A 24,927-nucleotide genomic window follows, 5' to 3' on the forward strand; every position below is an offset into this window, starting at 1 on the left:
TATGAAAGAAAATTTTCCAGACATGCCTAGAGAATCTGAAATTCAGATAGCAGACAGCTTCAGAACCCCAGCACGATTCAACCCCAATAAGCCATCTCCCAGACATATCATAATTAGCTTCACTAAAGTTAACATGAAAGAGAAGATTCTCAAAGCAGCCCGGCGAAAGAAAACTATAACGTACAAAGGTAAGAATATTAGAATAACTGCAGATCTCTCTGCTGAAACTTTTCAAGCAAGAAGAGGCTGGTCATCAACTTTTAATCTCCTAAAGCAAAAAAACTTTCAACCCAGGATCTTGTATCCAGCTAAACTGAGTTTCATCTATGATGGAGAAATTAAATACTTCAATGACATTCATATGTTGAAAAAATTTGCCATAAGTAAACCAGCTCTTCAGGATGTTCTCAGACCTATCCTCCACAATGACCAACCCAATCCTATACCACAAAAGTAAACTCACTCAGAAACTTCGGATCAAACTCCAACTTCCATACTGGCGAAAGGATTAAAAATGTCCACTGGACCTTTGAAAAACTCGATACCCAAAATTCCACCAGACTTATCAATACTCTCCATCAATGTGAATGGCTTAAACTGTCCTTTAAAGAGGCATAGGTTAGCTGACTGGATACAAAAACTCAAGCCAGATATTTGTTGCATACAAGAGTCACATCTCAACTTAAAAGACAAATACAGACTCAGGGTGAAAGGATGGTCATCCATATTTCAGGCAAATGGTAATCAGAAAAAAGCAGGTGTTGCAATTTTATTTGCAGATACAGTAGGCTTTAAACCATCAAAAGTAAGGAAGGACAAGAATGGTCACTTCATATTTGTTAAGGGTAATACTCAATATGACGAGATCTCAATTATTAATATCTATGCACCCAACCAGAATGCACCTCAATTTATAAGAGAAACTCTAACAGACATGAGTAACTTGATTTCCTCCAGCTCCATAATCGTTGGAGATTTCAACACTCCCTTGGCAGTGTTGGATCGATCCTCCAGAAAGAAGCTGAGCAAAGAAATCTTAGATTTAAACCTAACCATCCAATATTTAGATTTAGCAGACATCTACAGAACATTTCATCCCAACAAAACTGAATACACATACTTCTCATCAGCCCACGGAACTTACTCCAAAATTGATCACATTTTAGGTCACAAGTCTAACCTCAGTCAATTTAAAGGAATAGAAATTATTCCATGCATCTTCTCGGACCATCATGGAATAAAACTTGAATTGAGTAACAACAGGAATCTGCATACCCATACAAAAACATGGAAGTTAAATAACCTTGTGCTGAATGATAGCTGGGTCAGAGATGAGATTAAGAAAGAAATCACCAATTTTTTGGAACAAAATGACAATGAAGACACAAGCTATCAGAACCTCTGGGACACTGCAAAGGCAGTTCTAAGAGGGAAATTTATAGCACTGCAAGCCTTCCTCAAGAGAACGGAAAGAGAGGAAGTTAACAACTTAATGGGACATCTCACGCAACTGGAAAAGGAAGAACATTCCAACCCCAAACCCAGTAGAAGAAAAGAAATAACCAAAATTAGAGCAGAATTAAATGAAATTGAAAACAAAAGAATAATACAACAGATCAATAAATCAAAAAGCTGGTTTTTTGAAAAGGTCAATAAAATAGATAAACCTCTGGCCAACCTAATCAGGAAAAAAAGAGTAAAATCTCTAATATCATCAATCAGAAACAACAAAGATGAAATAACCACAGACTCATCAGAAATCCAAAAAATCCTTAATGAATATTACAAGAAACTTTATTCTCAGAAATATGAAAATCTGAAGGAAATAGACCGATACTTGGAAGCACATCACCTTCCAAGACTTAACCAGAATCAAGTGGAAATGTTGAACAGACCCATATCAAGTTCAGAAATAGCATCAACTATACAAAACCTCCCTAAAAAGAAAAGCCCGGGACCAGATGGTTTCACATCAGAATTCTACCAAACCTTTAAAGAGGAATTAGTACCTATATTACTCAACCTGTTCCAAAATGTAGAAAAAGAAGGAAGACTACCCAACACGTTCTATGAAGCAAATATCACCCTGATCCCCAAACCAGCAAAAGACCCAACAAGAAAAGAAAATTATAGACCAATATCACTAATGAATATAGATGCAAAAATATTCAACAAGATCCTAACAAACAGAATCCAGAAACACATCAAACAAATTATACATCATGACCAAGTTGGTTTTATCCCAGGGTGTCAAGGCTGGTTCAATATACGTAAATCTATAAATGTAATTCAGCACATAAACAAATTAAAAAACAAAGACCATATGATTCTCTCAATTGATGCAGAAAAAGCTTTTGATAGTATCCAGCATCCCTTCATGATCAGAACACTCAAGAAAATTGGTCTAGAAGGGACTTTTCTTAAACTGATAGAGGCTATCTACAGCAAACCCACAGCCAATATCATATTGAATGGAGTTAAATTGGAATCATTTCCACTCAGATCAGGAACCAGACAAGGCTGCCCATTGTCTCCATTGCTTTTCAACATTGTAATGGAAGTTTTAGCCACCGCAATTAGGGAAGAAAAGGCGATCAAGGGTATCCATATAGGGTCAGAAGAGATCAAACTCTCGCTCTTCGCAGATGATATGATTGTGTATCTGGAAAACACTAGGGACTCTACTACAAAACTCCTAGAAGTGATCAAGGAATACAGCAACGTCTCAGGTTACAAAATCAACATTCATAAATCGGTAGCCTTTATATACACCAACAACAGTCAAATTGAAAAAGCAGTTAAGGACTCTATCCCATTCACAGTAGTGCCAAAGAAGATGAAATATTTGGGAATTTACCTAAGAAAAGACGTGAAAGATCTCTATAAAGAGAACTATGAAACTCTAAGAAAAGAAATAGCTGAAAATGTTAACAAATGGAAAAACATACCATGCTCATGTGTCGCAGACCGCCAGTCGAATGAGTCTCAGTCCGAGGGCTTTCAGGGCGAACGGCTCAGGTTGATTGGAAGGTCGACGCAGGGTGATTTGACAGACTACTACACACCACGAGTGATGAGGAAAGTAGCTGCAACTTTACTGAATTTTAAGAGTGTCTTTTATACATTTTTGACAAAGCATTACAAATCATAAAAGACATTTTTATGACTTGCAGGTGGTCACAAGTTCTTATCTTGTCTTACAAATGTAAGCATTCAACCATCTATCTTACACAGTGTTTTGCCCGCAAGGGGGAACAAAGGCAGCTGTGAGGTAGCTGATAAGCAGCAGTTACTTTTCAGCTTCCTTTATCTAAAGTTGAATGTGTTTTTTAACATACAACACTACTTTCTTTCATAGTTTTATTTTCATGATTATATATAGTTGTTATGATTAGAGGTGTAAATGAGTCATATAAGTGATTAGAGTGTGAAGGAAACATGAGAAATAAAAGGATATTGTATGAAAACTAAACTATATTGAAAGTGAGGTTAGGAAAGACAAGGTTAGAGATAGGGGGAAAGGGTGGGTGGATATCAGGTTGGAAACATCTTGTTTGTGGTATTTACATTCTTTTGATGCACTGTTTCAACTCACTGACTTTTATGGTGGGAACGTGTTCCCTTGGAGACATTAAGCCTCCTTTGGTAAAACAAGATTATGCATTAGTAAGGCATTGTGTTTATTTTTAGTTCCAGTTTCTCAGAGGAAACAGGCAACAATCAGGCATTCAGCTCATCAAGCAGGTTTCAAACAAGTTTCAAGGTAAAAGTCCTTTAGGCTTTTATGCCGTACCTCATGAGTTTTTACGTTCACTAAAAGGCATGCTAGGCAACTTATGCGCTGCTGTCGCAAGCCAGGGGGACTGGGGGCAACGCTCCGGGGAGCACTCACCGCCTTACCACAGTTTTTACAACGCGGACAGAGCCATCCCGCCACGGCTTGATGCCGGGGGTGCGGCATTTCCCCCTTTTTTGTTAATGAAACGTAGTTCAAAGAGGTCTTGGCGAACAGCCTTTAAGGAGGAAAAGACACAACGAAGGAGACAAGGTAACAGTAAAACAACACAGAATATCAGGCATCCAATAATGACAATAAACACAATGTACTGAATCCAGGATAAAGGATTTAAAGATTTGAGATTGTTAGAGAGTGATTGAGCCAGAGCATCGAGAGACGTATCAGGTAGATGGGCTTCACTGATGGTAGTGATATCCTTTTGAAGGGTATGTAAGTCATGTGTAATATCATTATCCTTCCACATACCTTGCAAATGTGTCTTTGTTTTGTCCCAAGGAGTAGAAAGATTGTAAGGTAAAGGAGTAACATAGATAGCTGGAAAGGCAGAGTGACATTTAGTTTGAAGTTTATGTTGTATGAACTTTATATCTTGTCCTAGAGCTAAAACTACTTTTTCCAGGATGTTGAGTTTAGCTTCAAGTTTATTATCTATACTAGCCTGAGTCATTAAAGTTAGAGTAATGTTGTTACTTAAAGAGTTAACAAAGTGAGCTGTATGAACTTCTTGAACTAGGGCGGTAGTAGCCACTGCAAAAGTAGTAACTATAGAAATTAAAGCTAAAATTCCTAAAATTAATGCTGCTACAAATCTTTTAGGTCGAATTAATTGATTAACAGTATGTAAAACTTGTAAGGTAGAGTTATCATACTATGGATTGTTTTACAGATTTACAGGTAACATTACATATGAAGGTTTTTTTACAATTAACATAACATTCAGCAATCTATTATTTACATGAAATATATTAGAAGAAGTAATACAATTGGTTATTTTTACAAGTTAAAAGATTTTAAAGGAAATACATAGTTAACTGGATCACATGTAAATTCTTTCACAAATTCTCTTTTATGAGTTTCATTTAACTTGCACAGACCATCTACAAACATTCTAAACTTTCTTGAACTTTTGCTCTGTCTTTTACTTTCTTACATAACTATTCTGTTTCAGGACAAAATTTATTATACAAGATTCTTTCTTTACACAATGTCATTCTCCTTTCTGTTTAATTTCTCTTACTCTCAAAAACTCACTTTCCATCAAACAGGATTCCAGTTTACCATGAAGTTACTTATTCACTCAGCCAAACTGATAATTAGAAGGTTTAAAAGACAAGAATTTTATCCGTTGACAAAGATTCAGTTTGTAAAAATATTTTTCTTATTTATATAAATTACTAGTGGCAAAGAGTCAATAATAAAGGTTCTAAACCTCACCCTTGGGATTTCGTCAGTGCTGTTGTCTGGGGGCTGTAACACTTGGGAGGCAGGCCCGCCCCACGAAGGGCAGGGGGGCCCTCAGTTTCCTTCCCCGCTGGGCCTTTTCAGCCGTCTTGGAGTCAGTGGAAATGTGCCCGGTGCCGGTGGTTTTGTTTGCTATCGGCGAGTGTACTTTCATTTTCTCTAAGCGGCGGGTGAGATCTTGTAGCAGCCGCTGGCGTCTTCTTCTGCGTTGTCTTTTCTGAATCTGAGTTAACTACTCCTGGAATAACTTTAAAGTTTTTAGTATAATTTGAACTTTTACCAATTATAATTTCAACTGTCCCCGGCAAGAGTTGCCCTTTTACTGCAGTGGGGATTAAAGTAACACCGTCCCATTTGGATAATAAGACATTCCTTTTACTTGTTAAATTTAAACCTGCACTCCCAGGAGTGCCCCGTGAAAGGTTATGAATAGTAAATTCAGGGGCTTGAGGATTCAAAGTAGATGAGGGCTGTGTTTTACAAGCTACAGCCTGCTCTCCCTTGGGGCCTGGGCTGGGAGAATGCCCCTTTTACTAGTTTTTTGATCTCCGTACGTCCTGATCCTCAGGATCAGTGTCACCCTTGTCATTCAAGGGGGTTCCATCCTTATGAAATTTTGATTTACATTCATTTTTCCAGTGTCTGCCCTTCTTACAGCGAGGGCATAAGCCGGGTGGGTCCCCCCTCGGCTTATTGGCATGGGACTGTTTACAGTCCTTTTGCATGCGTCCTGGCTTGCCACAATTGTAGCAAGTGTTGGTAGGAGCTGTTGGCCCCTTACCTTCTTTATTGAAGGAGTTTTTCATATATGAGCTAAATTTCTGCCCTTGCATTGCTGCAGCATAAGCCATACCCTGGGCTATAGCTGGTGAGGCATCCATGCATGCTTCTAACTGTTTGAGCAACAGTGATGTGCCCTCAGACGGGGGGAGCATTCTGTTAATGGCTTCTTCCAGCCTTGAAATAAAGTCTTGGTACGGCTCCTCTGCACCTTGCTTAATAAGAAAATGTATAAGCTCCTCCAACCATTTGAGGGACACATTGAACCCATTTTTAACTAACAAATGCTGTAACATGACACTGAATATACGTTCCTCTTTGATTAATGCGTGCCTCATGGTACCTGTTGATTACTCACACTTAACCGGTCAGCCTTTACCGGCGGGACTGCAGCTCCCTGGTGAGAGTCGCCTTCAATCTGAAAAGAGAGAAAGAAAGAAAAAGAAAGATCACCTGTCCTTCAAGTCCCTGTTCGGGCGCCAGCTGTCGCAGACCGCCAGTCGAATGAGTCTCAGTCCGAGGGCTTTCAGGGCGAACGGCTCAGGTTGATTGGAAGGTCGACGCAGGGTGATTTGACAGACTACTACACACCACGAGTGATGAGGAAAGTAGCTGCAACTTTACTGAATTTTAAGAGTGTCTTTTATACATTTTTGACAAAGCATTACAAATCATAAAAGACATTTTTATGACTTGCAGGTGGTCACAAGTTCTTATCTTGTCTTACAAATGTAAGCATTCAACCATCTATCTTACACAGTGTTTTGCCCGCAAGGGGGAACAAAGGCAGCTGTGAGGTAGCTGATAAGCAGCAGTTACTTTTCAGCTTCCTTTATCTAAAGTTGAATGTGTTTTTTAACATACAACACTACTTTCTTTCATAGTTTTATTTTCATGATTATATATAGTTGTTATGATTAGAGGTGTAAATGAGTCATATAAGTGATTAGAGTGTGAAGGAAACATGAGAAATAAAAGGATATTGTATGAAAACTAAACTATATTGAAAGTGAGGTTAGGAAAGACAAGGTTAGAGATAGGGGGAAAGGGTGGGTGGATATCAGGTTGGAAACATCTTGTTTGTGGTATTTACATTCTTTTGATGCACTGTTTCAACTCACTGACTTTTATGGTGGGAACGTGTTCCCTTGGAGACATTAAGCCTCCTTTGGTAAAACAAGATTATGCATTAGTAAGGCATTGTGTTTATTTTTAGTTCCAGTTTCTCAGAGGAAACAGGCAACAATCAGGCATTCAGCTCATCAAGCAGGTTTCAAACAAGTTTCAAGGTAAAAGTCCTTTAGGCTTTTATGCCGTACCTCATGAGTTTTTACGTTCACTAAAAGGCATGCTAGGCAACTTATGCGCTGCTGTCGCAAGCCAGGGGGACTGGGGGCAACGCTCCGGGGAGCACTCACCGCCTTACCACAGTTTTTACAACGCGGACAGAGCCATCCCGCCACGGCTTGATGCCGGGGGTGCGGCACTCATGGCTAGGAAGAATCAACATTATCAAAATGTCCATACTACCCAAAGCAATATATAATTTCAACGCACTCCCTATTAAAGCTCCACTGTCATATTTTAAAGATCTTGAAAAAACATTATTTCGTTTTATATGGAATCAGAAAAAACCTCGAATAGCCAAGACATTACTCAGAAATAAAAACAAAACAGGAGGAATCACACTACCAGACCTCAGACTTTACTACAAATTGATAGTGATCAAAACAGCATGGTATTGGCACAAAAACAGAGAAGTAGATATCTGGAATAGAATAGAGAACCAAGAGATGAATCCAGCTACTTACCGCTATTTGATTTTTGACAAGCCAATTAAAAACATTCAGTGGGGAAAAGATTCCCTATTTAACAAATGGTGCTGGCTGAACTGGCTGGCAACCTGCAGAAGACTGAAATTGGACCCACACCTTTCACCATTAACTAAGATAGACTCTCATTGGATTAAAGATTTAAACTTAAGACATGAAACTATAAAAATACTAGAGGAGAATGCAGGGAAAACCCTTGAAGAAATTGGTCTGGGTGAGTATTTCATGAGGAGAACCCCCCGGGCAATTGAAGCAGCTTCAAAAATACACTACTGGGACTTGATCAAACTAAAAAGCTTCTGCACAGCTAAGAACACAGTAAGCAGAGCAAGCAGACAGCCCTCAGAATGGGAGAAGATATTTGCAGGGTATAACTCTGACAAAGGTTTAATAACCAGAATCCACAGAGAACTCAAACGCATCAGCAAGAAAAAAACAAGGGATCCCATCGCAGGCTGGGCAAGGGATTTGAAGAGAAACTTCTCTGAAGAAGACAGGCGCATGGCCTTCAGACATATGAAAAAATGCTCATCATCTTTAATCATCAGAGAAATGCAAATCAAAACTACTTTGAGATATCATCTAACTCCAATGAGACTAGCCTATATCACAAAATCTCAAGACCAGAGATGTTGGCGTGGATGCGGAGAAAAGGAAACACTTCTGCACTGCTGGTGGGAATGCAAATTAATACATTCCTTTTGGAAAGATATATGGAGAACACTCAGAGATCTAAAAATAGATCTGCCATTCAATCCTGTAATTCCTCTGCTGGGCATATACCCAGAAGACCAAAAATCACAACATAACAAAGATATTTGTACCAGAATGTTTATTGCAGCCCAATTCATAATAGCTAAGTCATGGAAAAAGCCCAAGTGCCCATCGATCCACGAATGGATTAATAAATTGTGGTATATGTATACCATGGAATACTATGCAGCCTTAAAGAAAGATGGAGACTTTACCTCTTTCATGTTTACATGGATGGAGCTGGAACATATTCTTCTTAGTAAAGTATCCCAAGAATGGAAGAAAAAATACCCAATGTACACAGCCCTACTATGAAACTAATTTGGGACTCTCACATGAAAGCTATAACCCAGCTACAACTTAACAATAGGGGGAAGTGGGAAAGGGGGTGGGTGGGTAGAGGGAGGGGAACCGGTGGGATCACACCTGTGGTGCATATTACAGGGGTATTTGCGAAACTTGGTAAATGTAGAATGTAAATGTTTTGGCACAGTAACTGAGATAACGCCGGAAAGGCTATGTTAACCACTGTGATAAAAATGTGTCAAATGGTTTATGAAGTGAGTGTATGATGCCCCATAATCATATCATTGTATACAGTTATGATTTAATAAAAAAAAATAATCATTACACAATGTGAACAAATATCAAATCATATTGCACATCTTGAATATATACAATATTTGTCAATTAACTATTTGACAATATTGTAATATTTTATGATAAAATAAAAAGTAAGATTCAGGGGTTATCACTGTCCACACAGGAAACTAATGGCACGGAGACGGGTAACAGCAAACACTTGTCACAGTACTGTAAATATATTAGGTAATTTAATCCCTTCAGCAATCTTATAAAGTAGATACTAATGTCTTCTCATTTTTCAGATAAGGAGACTTTCATATTAATAATTATTTGCTCCAGGTAAAAGCTAGAAAGTAACTAAGCAAAGACTCAAACCCAGGCAATCTCTGATGGCAAAAGTCCAGGATTTTCTTAAGATTAATTTTGGTTGCAGTTCTTCTTTCAGCACTTGCTAGCTCGGAGACCTTGAGCAGTTTACTAAATCTCTCCAACCCTCAGACCCTTCATCTATAAAAAAGAGAATAATAGGGTGGTGCCTGTGGCTCAGTGCATAGGGCGTCGGCCCCACATACTGAGGGTGGCGGGTTCGAACCCGGCCCCAGACAAACTGCAACAAAAATTAGCTGGGCGTGGCGGCAGGCTCCTGTAGTCCCAGCTACTCGGGGGGAGGCTGAGGCAAGAGAATTGCCTAAGGCCAAGAGCTGGAGGTTACTGTGAGCCGTGATGCTGTGAGAGAGAATAATAGCGTCTATGTAGGATTGTTATAAAAATTGATTATGGTTATGTACATCTTAGCAGAGTGCCTGGTACTTAGTAAACGCTCAGTAAACAGTTACTAATATTATTAATCATTTTATTATCTGTCTCCTTTACTAGAATTTAAGTAGAATGAAACAGGAATTAGCCTCTTTTGTTTCCTGCCCTGTTGTCCCATGGCACTGTGCCTGGTACATATACCATGGGTCTCAGGGAATATTTGTTCCGTGAATGAAGGAACTACAGCAAGGACTGTAAACATTCTCTATAAAGGATCTAGATAGAAAATATTTCAGGCTTTTAGGTCAAGACACAAAATAGAGGATGTTATTTGGTATTTATACAATGACTAAAAATTTGAAAATCTTTCCCAGCTCACAGGCCATGCAAAGACTGACAGAGGACCGTGGTTTGCCAGCCGTTGAACTGGAGGATTAACAACTCAACAAAAATGAAAAATATCTTATCCTTCAACTATCTCATAAATTATTTCTGGTAACTTTCAGGAACTCAGCCAATCACACAAATGTGGAAGCAACATGATAGTAACCAACCCTGTGTCTAGAACAAGGGATATCACTTTTCACATCTGAATGTTATGAGGTGATAATTTAGGGTAGAAACACTTCCTAATAGTGTTTAATCATCACTAAAAGGTCTGCTCTGTGCTAGGTACAATGCCAAGAACGAAGAGTGCACATAAAGTTCAAAACCCAGCAGTAACGTCATATATAGGTGGTAACATGTATTCTTTTTCAGAAAAGTAGGCAATCAGGAACAATTTACTCAGAAATTTGAGTGAATTTCTGCTTTTAAAGCTTCCATCTAGAGCACATATTAAAGAATGTGTGTAGAACAATCGTGGAGAGGCTATTTTCACTGTTTTCCAGAATTGCCAGCCTTCTGACAAAGTTTGATGGACCTATCTGTGTCTCTGTATATCGGCTGGCAGTGACAGGCAGTTGGACCCTCTCATCTAGTAACATTTCTGGCAACTACAAAGGGACTCCAAGCCTGCTTCAGTCCTACATTCCAGTAACAGACCCACTCAGACCAAGAAACTTACTCAACTGGCCTTGGGCCTTTGATCATCTTCTGGAGGCCTTGAAAAGTCTGTCCTGGCATTCCTGGCCACCTCCTGAGCTATGCTATGCTATTCTCAGAATTGCTTAAGAAGAGGCCCCTTGCCCTACTTTGTGAAACCTGCATACGTTCCAGCTGGTGACCAGATTATTCTCAGGACTTTAGAGGGAAAAGACCTGACAAACAATTCAAGGAAAAGTGGACTGTCCCCTGGGACATCCTGCTCCGACCCCTACAGCGGTCAAGTTGTCTGGATTACATCATTTCCACGTCAAGCCTTCTCACCCTGAGAAAACCAATGATCCTGAGCTTGGCTGGTGGACTGCAGAACTGTGCAGAGACGAGGGTTAAGAGTTCCAGTTGTCAGGATGGGAAGCATGTCCCTCTCAGACATCTTTCTTTGTTGTTGTATTTAGTGTGCCCCTTGTTGACTTTTGCTAATTGTTTTGCGTGTTATTCCTAGTGTAACTTTAAACCTATCCCTTGCCCAAATAAATTTGATCCCTGGACAAATAAAACAAGAAAAAAAAAAAAGAATGTGTCATTTTGATTCTAGAATCTTATTCCATCTCTTATATTTTTTCATTTATCAGGACTTTTTTTTTTTTTTTTTTGTGATTTTTGGCCAGGGCTGGGTTTGAACCCACCACCTCTGGCATATGGGACCAGCGCCCTACTTCTTGAGCCACAGGTGCCGCCCTTTTTTTTTTTGCATTTATCAGGACTTTTTTTTTTTTAATTTTTTTATTTTTAATTTCAACTTCCTTGTTCATTCTTCTTTGTTTGAAGTACTGTTTTTTATCTTCCTCTGGCGGTGTTCTTGATGTTAGTAGAGACGGGGTCTTACTCTGGCTCACATGCTGTTACATGCAGGTCTCGAACCTCTGAGCTCAGGCAATCCATCCGCCTCGGCCTCCCACAGTGCTGGGACTACAGGCATGAGCCACCACGCCTGGCCTATCAGGACTTTTTAAAGTTTATCCTTGTTCCTGTATATACACTTATCTGATTGCTTTTAATATGCTCAATGTCCCAGTGGATGCGTCTGCGTCATTTCATTCATTTGCTCCTTCAATGGTGGACAGTGGGGTGCACCTAATCCCATCCGCCACACACTGGGATGGACATGCTCACATGGTGGCCCTGGGTGGGGTTCTATCAGAAGGCTTCTCCAGATGGGGACCCTTTTTATACCTTACCAGCAGGGCCCAAGGGTGCTCATTTCCCTGTAAACTCAGCAATGTCTGGCTTTAACTTTTTTTCTCCCTCCCCCCCCATATTCTGTGCTCATTTTATAAATTGGGGTGTTTTTCCCACTAATTGATGTGTATGGGGCTTAACAACTCAGTTTAATAAACTTGTGTTTATTGAACATATATATGCACACATATAAAAACTGTCACTCCTTTTTACTTTGTCATTGATTGAATATATCTTGATACAGTGGTTTACACTCATATTTACTCAAATATATCCATATTCCTCACTATAATTTCTGCTTTGAAGTCACATCATAATTTAACTAGCTTTCTATTATTAGATATTTTGGTTATTTCAAATTTTCCCCTATTATACATAAGAGTACAATACTAAAATGCCAAAATATTTGAACTTTTCTAGAAATGAAATGATTAGGAAAAAGGTTTTGAACATTTAAAAATCATCCCTTTTCAAGAAACTTTCCCAAGCATAGTATATGAACCCACACATTTTATTGTACTGCTAAACAAATATACCTCACGCTATTTTAACAATCTTTAAAAATGTGTCAGTAACGCCTATTTGATTCTGCGAGTTGTCTATCCCTGTCCACTGCCTAGTTAGCCTCTGGAATGGAATGGAATCTTTTCACAATGCTCTGTCTTGAACTGTACATACTTCCCCTGCCAGGAGAACATATCTTACTGTAAGTGGCTGTGAGGTGAATGTCCACATACAGGTGCCATATTGCTGAAGGATCATGCCTGTTGTAAGACAGACACTCTCCAGTAGGTGTTTTCCTTCATTGAAAATAAGTGTCTACCACTGAAACAGCATTTCACTGTCACATATCCCCTTCGGAGCAATGTTCTGTTTTTTCTTCTGTAAATGGTTCCTTATTTACAGTGTCTAACATCAGTTGTAAGGGAAAATAACAGGTTGTCATATTTGGTGCAAGTGTTTTCCTTCTTTATCTTTGCGTTTTCTTTTTTTCCTAATTTTTTTTTTTAATTTCAGATTAAAAATTTACTTTCTCGTATCTGCCACTCTGATGAAGGTGGGGTGATGACTCCTGCTTTAATTTGCCTTTCTCTGATCGCTGGTGAAAATTGTACAGTTCTCCATATTTTTGTCCATCATCTGAGTTGCCCCTTCTCAGACTGGCCTATTTATAAACTTTGCCCCTTTTTCTTACTCTTCTAGGAATTCCTTGGCTGATAATTTTTTAGCATTTTGGGATATTGTAAAAGTAACAGCTTCTCCCAGACTGTCACTAATCTGCTTCCTCTGTCTATGAGGACCTTCACCAAACTTTAACCGTGAATTCGATGTAGTCAAATTTTATGCTTTTTAGGTTTGTTTTTAAGCCCTCTTCATTCGGAGGTTATAAAATTTGACTACTTATTTTTTCCTTTTTGTTAACTTTACCATTTTACTCTTTCATGTATAGGTCTTTAGTCCATTAGAGATTATTTTTACTCCAGGTGGGACCCTAGCCTTTCCCCACTATTTTGGGATATCACCACTAGCCTATACTAGTTTATACATGTATACATACACACAGTACATCCTCATTGTTAGGTTCTCGGAAACTGTGATTTTACGTGAAATGACCTGTAATGATGCCAATTTTACCATGGGCTAATCAATACAAACAACAGGTAATTCCCTATGGTATATTTCTGGTCACAAACACATCACCAAACTTCTAAATAAAGACCCCCCCAAATACTTCTAGTATTAAATATTGAAATAATTGTGAGCAATACATACATTTAAGAAAAATTGAAAAAAATAAGCAAGATAATTACTTAACCAATTTTCAGTGAATCAGTGAGTGATGGTCATAGTGATGGCAGGTTAAATCAAGGAATAAATATTTGCAAAGCTAACATGGTAAGGAGCACCTCTTCCCACCACACAGTTCAGAAACAATCACAAATATGGCCAGCTCGCCGAGCGCTTACGTACCACCTTCTTTATTGTCATGTACGTGTATGATTATCATCTATTTTACCAATTTTGATTTGACAATAATTTGTGTTCATTCATTCATTTTTCAACCTGCTTATTCCAGAGTAGCCTAAGCCTATCTCAGCAACTCAAGGCACAAGGTGGGAGCTTACTCTGAACAAGATGCCATTCCCTTACAGGGTGTGGTTACACACATCAGACTCACTTTCACTGGAACTGTGGAGACATGTGGATTCACTTAAGGGCCACACTTTTGGGATGTGAGAGGAAACCGGAGTATCCAGGGAAAACCCATAGGGAGAAAGTCCAAACTCCACATAGACAGTGGTGCCAGCTTGGAATGAAATATTTTCATATCAACATTATAATGAAATGTTATTTGATGATCTGCTATACATACATATTATATAGGTTATTAAGTATGAAATGTCTGATTTCCTTAAGTACTAAATTTGACAGTTGATATCTCTAGCATTTCACTTTGACACTTCTTATTCTATTTTTATTGTGAAAGTACATGCTCATTCTTTCAAACACACATTTTGGCTTTGAGTAGCTTTCAAATATATTTTTAGAGCAATTTTTGTGAAACCATGGATAAGTCAAAAATTTGTGTAATTTTCTCTCTCTCTCTTTTTTTTAAATTTATGTTATTTTCGAGGTCTGCTGTGGAATCATGCAGCACAGACAGCATGAAATATCTATCCATGACGTGTTTGTGAAGGATGTGGCTAATGAATGAACAGTAGATCCTTGGTTTGAGAAGTTCCATTCTGGCGATTTTAATCTTGAAAATGAGCCACATGGGTGGCTTGGGACCAAAGTGATAATGATGAGCTGGAACCAAATCTGTCTCAGCCTATGTCTGAATTAGTAGCAGGGTTTGATGTTACTATTCCAACAATATTGGACCATTGAAACCAATTGGCAAGGTAAAGAAGCTGGATAAATGGGTTCCCCATTAATTAAAGAACATCCAAAGAGAAATTGTCTCCAAGCTTGCCTTTCTTTGCTGTCACGACATACAGGCAGGCCATTTCTATACTGCGTTGTTATGTGTGGTGAAAAATGGATTTTTTTTTTTTTTGGACAATCTCAAGTGTTTGGCACACTGAATATTCATCACAAAAAGCTGATGGTGTCTGTTTGATGGCCCAGTGCTGATTTTATCCATGATAGCTTCATAAAACCTAATCAAATCTTACAGCAAATGTCTCCTGCAACCAGTTGGATGACATGATGAAGATGCTTGCAATTAAGCCACTGACACTGGTCAATAGAGACAGGCCAATTCTCTTGCAAGACAATGCTGTCTCAAGAACAACACTACTCAAACTACAAAAGCTGTACTTGGAAACTCCGTCACCAGACCTTGCACCAATTGGCTCCCACTTCTTCCAGGCTTTGGACCACTTCTTGCAAGGAAAAATATTCAGTTCTCAACAAGCTGTGGAAAACGGTTTTTGTAATTTCATTGCCACTTACTCTCCAGTCTTCTTCACCACTGGCATAAACAAGCTACCATTAAGATGGCAAAACTATGTCCATAGTTTAAACACATACTTTGATTAATTGTACTTCTCCTTGTTTGAGATATAATAAACTTCTGACACTGGACATTTCCTAGTTGATGACTTTACTATATCTCTCTGTACATAGACATAATCTGTCTGTCAGCTCTCTATTTCACTACTTTCATCTACTTGCCAGTACCACATTATTTTTTTGTTTTGTTTTATTATTTAGTAACGCGAATCTCCCTTTTCAAGTTTTCCTTTTATACAATTGCTTTTTCTTATTCTACCTTATATATTTTGGAAATAGTTTATCAGGTTTCCTATTCTGTCCTCCCTTCCAAAAAAAATTCTACTGGAATTTTGTTTGGAATTGCCATGAAATTACAAATTGATTTGGGGGTTGAACTGATATGTTTAAAATGTTAAGTCATTTCATCAATAAAACATGGTAAATCCCTCCACATTCAGATCTCCTTGATCCTTTGGATGCAGCCCCAGAAAAAAATAGTCTTAACAACCAAGTTCAGTTAAGAGATGAAAACCACTGTAGACATTTCCAGTAGGAAGGGATTTAACCCAGAGAATTAGAGGGCTACACAATACTTTAGAAGGGTAAAGGAGCAAATCAGGCAAAAATTTCACTGCATTTCAGGAAATCCAGAGGGGCAAGAATCCTAGGAAATACAAGAATCTTTTGTCATTTTTTTGAGACAGTCTCACTCTGTTGCTCTGATAAGACTGCCACGGCATCATCATAGCTCATAGCAACCCCAATTCTTAGGCTCAAGCGATCTCTTGCCTCAGTTTTTCCTTTTTTTTTAGTAGAGATGGAGTCTCACTCTTGTTCAGGTTAGTCTTGAATTCCTGAGCTCAAGCAATCCACCCACCTCGGCCTCCCAGAGTGCTAGGATTACAGGTGTGAGCCACCACCTGCCCAGCATAATTGTAAGAATCTTAAGAATATCAGGAAGACTGCGACCGTCATCTTGGCTGCCGACAGCACCCAAGCAGTAGCTCACACAGAAGCTGCCTCCTGCTGCCACCTGCCCCCATTTCTGTCTATAGCTATTACCAGTAAATGATGGTTTTTCCTACTATCTTCTCCCCCAAACGTTGCATGAATTGCTTTCACTGGCAAAATCTAACTCAGAAATAGGGAAGAGAGATAGGGAAAATGCCAAGTTGACAAACAGTAACCCAGCACACAAGAAAAACAGAAAAGTGATTAATAAATGTTAAGTGATTTGTAATAAGATAAAATTTAAAACACATAATATCAAAGGTATTTTAAGTATGATTCCAAGGAAACATATTTTAAGTAATTCAATAATATGACATATTACTTCATTTGGAAGCATTTCAAATATTTTAACATTTACAGAGGCTCACTTTTAAAATACTATGAATTTTTCACAAGGAATACTATCTCTGAAAAAATCACATAGTCATATGACATAGTATTTCCTTACCACACATCCCTGGCCATACATATAAAATATGTCTGTTTAGAACTCTATAATTTAAGAAAGGATGAAGAATTTGATGAGTGCTCAGACACCAGCAATAAAAATAATTCAATGTGGAGGCGAATAGGATTTATAAATCGCGTGCGCGCGTGCATGAGTGAAAATGACAGTCGATAATGGCCCTAAAATACAATAGAATTATAATCTAGAAAAGTAGTCTCCAAACTCTTCAGATCATACATAGTTGTCAATAAAGATGTTTTGATCACTCACAATACAGAAATTAAAATTATAAAATAAAATTACAAAGATAGGTTCTAGCATTTCCTTCCTTCCAATGGACCATCTTATGTAGCCCATGTGGTGTGCACACCCCACTGTAGAGAGTACTGACTTGTCCAGTCTCCTATCTTTTCTCCATGTTCTCCATTTAGCTGGTCAAAGCTAGAAACTGCACGAATGTTTGCAGGATGCATGCGGTATGATGCCTTGGTCAAGACTTAGAGTCAAAACCTGAATCAAGGCTAAAATTAACAAGACTTATACTCACATTCACTCAAATGACATCACAATTGCCAGGAAGAGGCAAACGTGAATGGAGTAAAAAGAGGGACCACACCTATGGAGCATATTGCAAGGGTACAAGTCAAAACTATCAAGTGTAGAACATAAATGTCTTAACACAATAATCAAGTAAATGAGATGAAAGCTATGTTAATTAGCTTGATGTAAGCACATCAAATTGTATAAAAAAATCAACACATTGTACCCCACATATGCATAAATGTATTCATGATCTATGTGTATATGAGAAAAAGAAAGAAAGAAAAGAAAATTAAAAAAAGAAAGAAAGAAAAGAAAATTCCTGCCCAGGAGTAGGTAATGTGCACAAGGAAAGCAGCTAGAATGAGGTGGGGTGCAGTTCCTAGAAGCAACACTGAAGCTTGCAACAGGTGACCATGACAAAAAAGAAAAATGATGTCTAAAAAACATCAAACTGGCTGGGCACAGTGGCTCACGGCTATAATCCTAGCACTCTGGGAGGCTGAGGCAGATGGATTGCCTGAGCACCTGGTTTGAGACCAGCCTGAGCAAGAGTGAGACCCCATCTCTAAAAAGAGCCGGGTGTTGTGGCAGGGGCCTGTAGTCCTAGCTACTCAAGAGGCTGAGGCAAGAAGATCACTTAAGTCCAAGAGTATGAGGTTGCTGTGAGCTGTGATGTCACAGCACTCTACCAAGGGTGACAAAGTGAGAGTCCGTCTCAAATAAATAAATAAAATAAAATAAACATTAAAAATAAAAACATCAAACTAAAATCAGGACACAAAAACAGCTGCCAAAAACAGACTAAAGAAAAATGCTAGAGTTGGTGGATTGGGATATGTGGTTCACCGTAGGAAAGAGGAAAAAAATAACCAAGAACTCTAATTCAGAAGCCAAAAACCCAAAACCGGAATCAGAAGAGCTTCAGACAGGGCCAGATCAAATTTCAGGAGCCAGGCGAGAACAGTCAGCATTTCCAGGGCTCAGAAGTTTATGAGGCAATTATCTTGAAAATATGCCTGGGAGTCTACTTTTATAAGAAAACAAATGATTATTCTTAGTCTTGTGATTTCTGATCTAAAATAATTCTTATCCTTTCCAACCTGGGGAGACATGCAAGGCTCTAGTAGACTTCCTGAAATGTTAGAGCTCAAAAATGTAAGTCAAGTTATTACAGCACATTGCCGGGCAGGTGTGCTTAACATTGATCTGTCCTAAAGAAGGGGCACTCCACAGAGGGAAACCACCCCAGAGGGAATGCCCCAGGGGTTGTGCAACTGAAGGCTCTGGTGTTCTGCAGGGACGGGGTGCTGTTCTATGTCTCAGGGAAACAGACTGACCCAGACAGACCAAGTCCCTATTCCTAGGAAACTTACAAAAAAACAGGTAATACATTCCAGACACTGATGGCCAGTGAAGGCAACAAAGCCAGGAGAGCATGGGAGTGTGCCAAGGGAGAAGAAGGTTGAGTCTCTTTTACAGAGTTAGCCAGAGGAGAGACTTGTTTACAGGCTGCGAGCCAGCTGCATGCCTCTCTGAAGGAAAAGCATTTCAGGCTGAGGGATAACAAGTGCAAAGTTCCTGAGGAAGAAATGATCTTGATGTGTCCGAGGACACCCAGCAGGACGCCCCCTATAGCTGGAGAAGACTGAGTGAGTGCACACAATGTTTAGAGACTAAGCGTTGAGATGGGCACAGCTTGACTTTGAAGGGCCTTGAGAACCATGGTGAGGAATTCAGATTTTAGACTAAGCCTGGGGGCAAGGGGCAATATTATCAGATTTATGCGTTTCAAAGCTCACTCTGCTGTTATCTAGAGAATTTCTGACTGCAAAGGCCTAAGAGAAGAAGTAGTTATGTGCTGGAGCCACAGGAGCTGACTATTAAATTTTCAGGAATTTGCAAACCAGTTATTAAACACAACAGTTATAAAAACTGAATTATATAGACCCACAATTAAATACATGATTAGAAGAAAGATTATAAATCATGAAAATTCACCCCTTTCTAATGAGTTTAGGGTTATTTCTAATTATTTCACTACATTTACCATTATTTATGCTTTTGCAGTGGTTCTCAACCTTCCTAATGCCGTGATCCTTTAATACAGTTCCTCATGTTGTGGTGACCTCCAACCATAAAATTATTTTCGTTGCTACTTCATAACTGTAATTTTGCTACTAATTTTGCTACATTACTGAATCGTAATGTAAATATCTGATATGCAGGATGTATTTAGGCAACACCTGTGAAAGGGTTGTTCTACCTGCAGGTTGAGAAGCCCTACTCTTGAGGTTATTTGCATCTTCTTCTCTGGGTGGTGGAAATCCTACACCACAGTGTGCTCCTGTGCATCTCTTCCCAACCCTGTGTTTAAAGATGGCATGCTGGTAGTTTGAAATGGCCCTGTGGGAGAATTTACACCACAGAAATTGGCAAGGGCTAAAAAGCAAGGCTCCTTCCCTCCCCAGAGGCAGCTGTAAAACATTTACCAACACACCCACTGCAGCAGGAAGACCAGCGCCATGACAGCACTCCCATGACAACCGATGGTGATGTGAACAAGGGTGGGCAGCAGAGGAGGTAAACAGTATCCTGGTTCCACACAGATTTAAAGGTAAAGTCAGCAGAACTTGTTGATGTGCTGCACGTGAACAGTGAAGTAAAGAGAGGTGCAAATGACTTCTGAGAGTTTGACTGTGAGTTTGGATATAAGGTTTTGAATCTGAGAACAAGGTAGACATCTCCTGCTATAATGTAGTAATAATAATTAAGGAAAAGTTTTCTTCAGAAATTTTCTTCTTGAGGGCTTTCTGTCAAGGCTCTTGAGATAGTTATCCTTAGGCTGGCATGGTAGCTGATGCCTATAATCCCAGAACCCTGGGAGGCCCAGGCAGGTGGATTGCCTGAGCTCAGGAGTTCAAGAGCAGCCTGAGCAAGATGTAAGACTCCATCTCTAAAAATAGCCAGTGTTATGGTAGGTACCTATAGTCCCAGATATTTAGGAGGCTGAGGCAAGAGGATTGCTTGAGCCCAAGAGTTTGAGGTTGCTGTTAGCTATGACTTCATGGTACTCTACCAAGGGTGACGAAGTGAGACTGTGTTTTAAAAAAAAAACAGTAATTACAGTAGTCATTGATGTTGATAGAAACTGAATATGATAATTACATAAAGTCAGGATTCATCTTTATTTTCCCACCACTTACTTAGCACATAGTGCCTGGGTATATGGATGTTCAGTGTTTGAGGTAGTCAGATCCCAAGAACATGATGTTACCACATGTATTCAGGGATTTACATGTATTTGGGGTACTACAAGGAAAGTCATAGTGATTTTATAAGGTCCTATGTTATATCAATTTCCTTGAAAGTTGTAGCAGAAAAGAACTGAGGCTGGGCATGGTGGCTCACACCTGTAATCCTAGCGCTTTGAGAGGTCGAGGCAGGTGGGTCACATGAGCTCAGGAGGTCACTCTGAGCAACATCAAGAACTCTGTCTCTAAAATAAAACATAGCTGGGTGTTGTGGTGGGTGTCTATAGTCCCAGCTACTCGGGAGGCTAAGGCAAAAGGATAGCTTGAGCCCAAGAGTTTGAGGTTGCTGTGAGCTATGATGCCACTGAATTCTATGAGGATGACAAAGAGAGACTCTTGTCTCAAAAAAAAAAAAAAATCAGGCCAAGATTTGTTTGTCAACCAGCATTTTCATTATAGCAGCCTACTTGGGTGGATAGGAACACAAGATTTATGTGTTAATGTAAATTAAAAGTTTAACTTTGAATGTCTCCTGGCTACCCTCCATGGCCATTCTTCCTCTAGCTGCAGTATTAATTCATCAATCAGTGTATTTTCTTTAAAATTCTTACCATATTTTTATAAGCTTCATTATTTATTGATTTACTTGTTAATTGCCTCCTTCTATTTGATTGGAAACTGTATGAGGACATAGACCTTGGTTGTACTTAAGGCACTATTATAGTGCTTGGTACATTTAGTAGAATCTCAATAAATATTTATTGAATGAAAAGATTAATTATTTAATAATTATAGAAAAGAACAGGAGGCCAAAGGTACAAAGGGCATTTAACAATTTATCAAACTAATAATACCTCACATTTTATCAAATAAACAGCTACCCTACTGAGGTCTACAGAGCTTTGTGAATGGAACAACTCCTATTTGATATGCTGAAGAAAATATTCATGTTTGAGAGGTAGGGAATGTTTCTGTAAAATTTTGGAAGGGCTTACTATTTATTGCAAATAACAGAATCCACTCTAATTAGGCTAGCAAAAAAATGAAATGAAGTTATTAATAGATATTAGATAATAGATATTAGGTAGCTCATAGAACTCTAGTAGGGCTAGAGAGTTGTACTTAGAGTCTACTCAGCTAGAACACCAAGAACAGCAAAGGACAACTCCCTCAAAGCCACGTTTACCATGGCCAAACACAAAACAGTTTGCACCAATGACACTGTGTGCTGGATGGTGTGGGCTCCACCACTGCTGTGCCCCTCTATTAGTCAGGGTTATCCCAAGAAGCAGAGCAAATAGGATATATATTTATGTGCATGTGTGTGCATTTATTAATTAGTCAATTTATTCACCTTAGGAATTGGCTCACATGATTATGGAGGCCAAGAAGTCCCACAAACTTGAGAACCAGGAAAGTACAATTCAAAAGCAATCTATAGATTCAATGTAATTCCCATTAAAATACCAACATCATATTTTGAATTACTGGAATAAATAGTACTTCATTTTGTATGGAAACAGAAAAAAACCCATATAACTAAGGCTATTCTTAGTAATAACTAAGGCTATTCTTAGTAATAAAAACAAAGCCAGAGGCATCACCCTAGCAGACTTCAGGCTACATTGTAAGTCCACAGTAATAAAAACAGCATGGTATGGGCACAAAAATAGAGACATAGACATATGGAATAGAATAGAAAACCAAGAGATGAAACCAGTCTCTACTTGCCATCTGACCTTTGATAAACCAAACAAAAGTAAAAAGTGGAGAAAAGAATCCCTATTCAACAAATGGTGCTGGGAGAACTGGATAACCACATATAAAAGACTGAAACTCAACCCACACTTTTCACCACTTACAAAAATTTACTCAGGATGGATAAAAGATTTAAATCTAAGACATGAAACAATAAAAATTTTAGAAGAACGTGTGGGAAAAAGTCTTGATGATGTTGGACAGGGAAATATTTTATGACAAAGAATTCAGTGGCCATCACAACAACAAAAATTAACAAATGGAACTTAATTAAGCTGAGAACTCCTGCACAGCTAAGGACACAAGTAAGACAAAAGGACAACCTTCAGAATGGGAAAAGATATTTTCAGGGTATGAATCTGACATAAGGTTGATAACTAGAATCTACAGACAACTCAATCAACAAGAAAAAGAATACCTTTTGGCTCACTGAACACCACCATGGTGGTTGGCAGGAACAAGCACCTTACAGAAGGTGGCAAAAAGAGCCAAGAAAAAAGTGGTTGATCCATTTTCTAAGAAAGATTGGTATGATGTGAAGGCCCCTACTATGTTCAATAGAATATTGGAAAAACACTAGTCACTGGGACTCAAGAAACCAATTGCATCCTATGGCCACAAAGGTTGTGTGTTTGAAATGAGTCTTGCTGATCTGCAGAATGATGAAGTTGCATTTAGCAAATTCAAGCTGATTACTGAAGATGTTCAGGGCAAAAACTGCCTGACTAACTTCCATGGCATGGATCTTACCTGTGACAAAATGTGTTCTATGGTTAAAAAATGGCAGACTATGACTGAAGCTCATGTTGATGTTAAGACTACTGATGGTTATTTACTTCATCTGTTCTGTGTTGGCATTTCTAAAAAAACACAACAAGAAAGGTGCAGATGAATGACTTGGAAAAAGTTGTCAATAAATTGATTCCAGACAGCATTGGAAAAGACATAGAAAAGGCTTGCCAATCTATTTATCCTCTCCATGATGTCTTCATTAGAAAAGTAAAAATGCTGAAGAAACCCAAGTTTGAATTGGGAAAACTCATGGAGCTTCATGGTGAAGCAGTAGTTCTGGAAAAGCTACTGGGGATGAGACAGATGCTAAAGTGGAATGAGCTGATTGATATGAACCACCAGTCCAAGTATCTGTCTAAAATTCAGGCTTTTAATAATGACAAATAAAGAATCCTATTTGTGAAAAAAAAAAAAAAAGAGTAAACAATCCCATCTACCACTGGACAAGAGATACAAACAGAACCTTCTCTTATGAAGACAGATGAATGGCTAACAAACATTTGAAAAAATGCTCATCATACTTGATCATCAGAGAAATGCAAATCAAAACCACCTGAGATATCACCTAACCCCAATGAGAGAACCCACCTCACAAAGTCTCAAAGCTGCAGATACTGGCATGGATGTGGAGAGCAGGGAACACTTTTACTTTGCTGGTGGGACTGCAAACTAATACAACCTTTTGGGAAGGAAGTGTAGAGAATCCTCAAAGATCTCAAATTAAACCTCCCATTTGATCCTGCAATCCTATTACTAGGTATCTACCCAGAAGAAAAAAACATCATTTTATCAGAAAGACATTTACACTAGACTGTTTATCTGCAGCTCAATTTACAATTGCCAAAATTTGGAAACAACCTAAATGTCCACCAACCCAGGAATGGATTAACAAGCTGTGGTATATGTATATACCATGGAATACTATTCGGCCATTAAAAAAGATGGACACTTACTATCTTTTGTATTAACCTGGATAGAAGTGGAACACATTCTTCTTAGTAAAGTATCACAAGATGGAGAAGCAAGAATTCAGTGTACTCAATTCTAATGTGAAGCCAGTAGATGATCTAATACATACTCACATAAGAGAAAGCCTCAAATCAATTCAGAGTGTGGGGTAGAGGAACGAGGGAGAGGGGAAGGACTGGAAGGTTTATGGTGTATGACACAACTCTTGGGGGGCAGGACACAATTATAAAAGGGACTTTACCTAATGAATGCAAACAGTGTAACCTAATTCTTTGTACCCTCAATGAACCCCAAACAATTTAAAAAATTATAAAAAGGGTATTTTAAGCTTTTAGTTTGGTTGAATTAAAATAGATTCAAAGAAAAATATTAAATGTTTTCTTAATGCAGTATTTTTCTTCTATA

General features: G+C 38.7%; 1 pseudogene across 1 annotated transcript; it reads left to right on the forward strand.

The window, feature by feature from the left end:
- The first annotated feature begins 23,202 nt into the window (after window positions 1-23,202).
- Window positions 23,203-23,956, forward strand: LOC128598826 (40S ribosomal protein S3a-like; annotated as a pseudogene). The gene has a single exon (XR_008383712.1). The product of XR_008383712.1 is annotated as a 40S ribosomal protein S3a-like (transcript).
- Window positions 23,957-24,927: the final 971 nt, after the last annotated feature.

This window comes from Nycticebus coucang, chromosome 11, assembly GCF_027406575.1.
Source record: "Nycticebus coucang isolate mNycCou1 chromosome 11, mNycCou1.pri, whole genome shotgun sequence".
In the NCBI taxonomy this organism is placed as follows: Eukaryota; Metazoa; Chordata; class Mammalia; order Primates; family Lorisidae; genus Nycticebus; species Nycticebus coucang.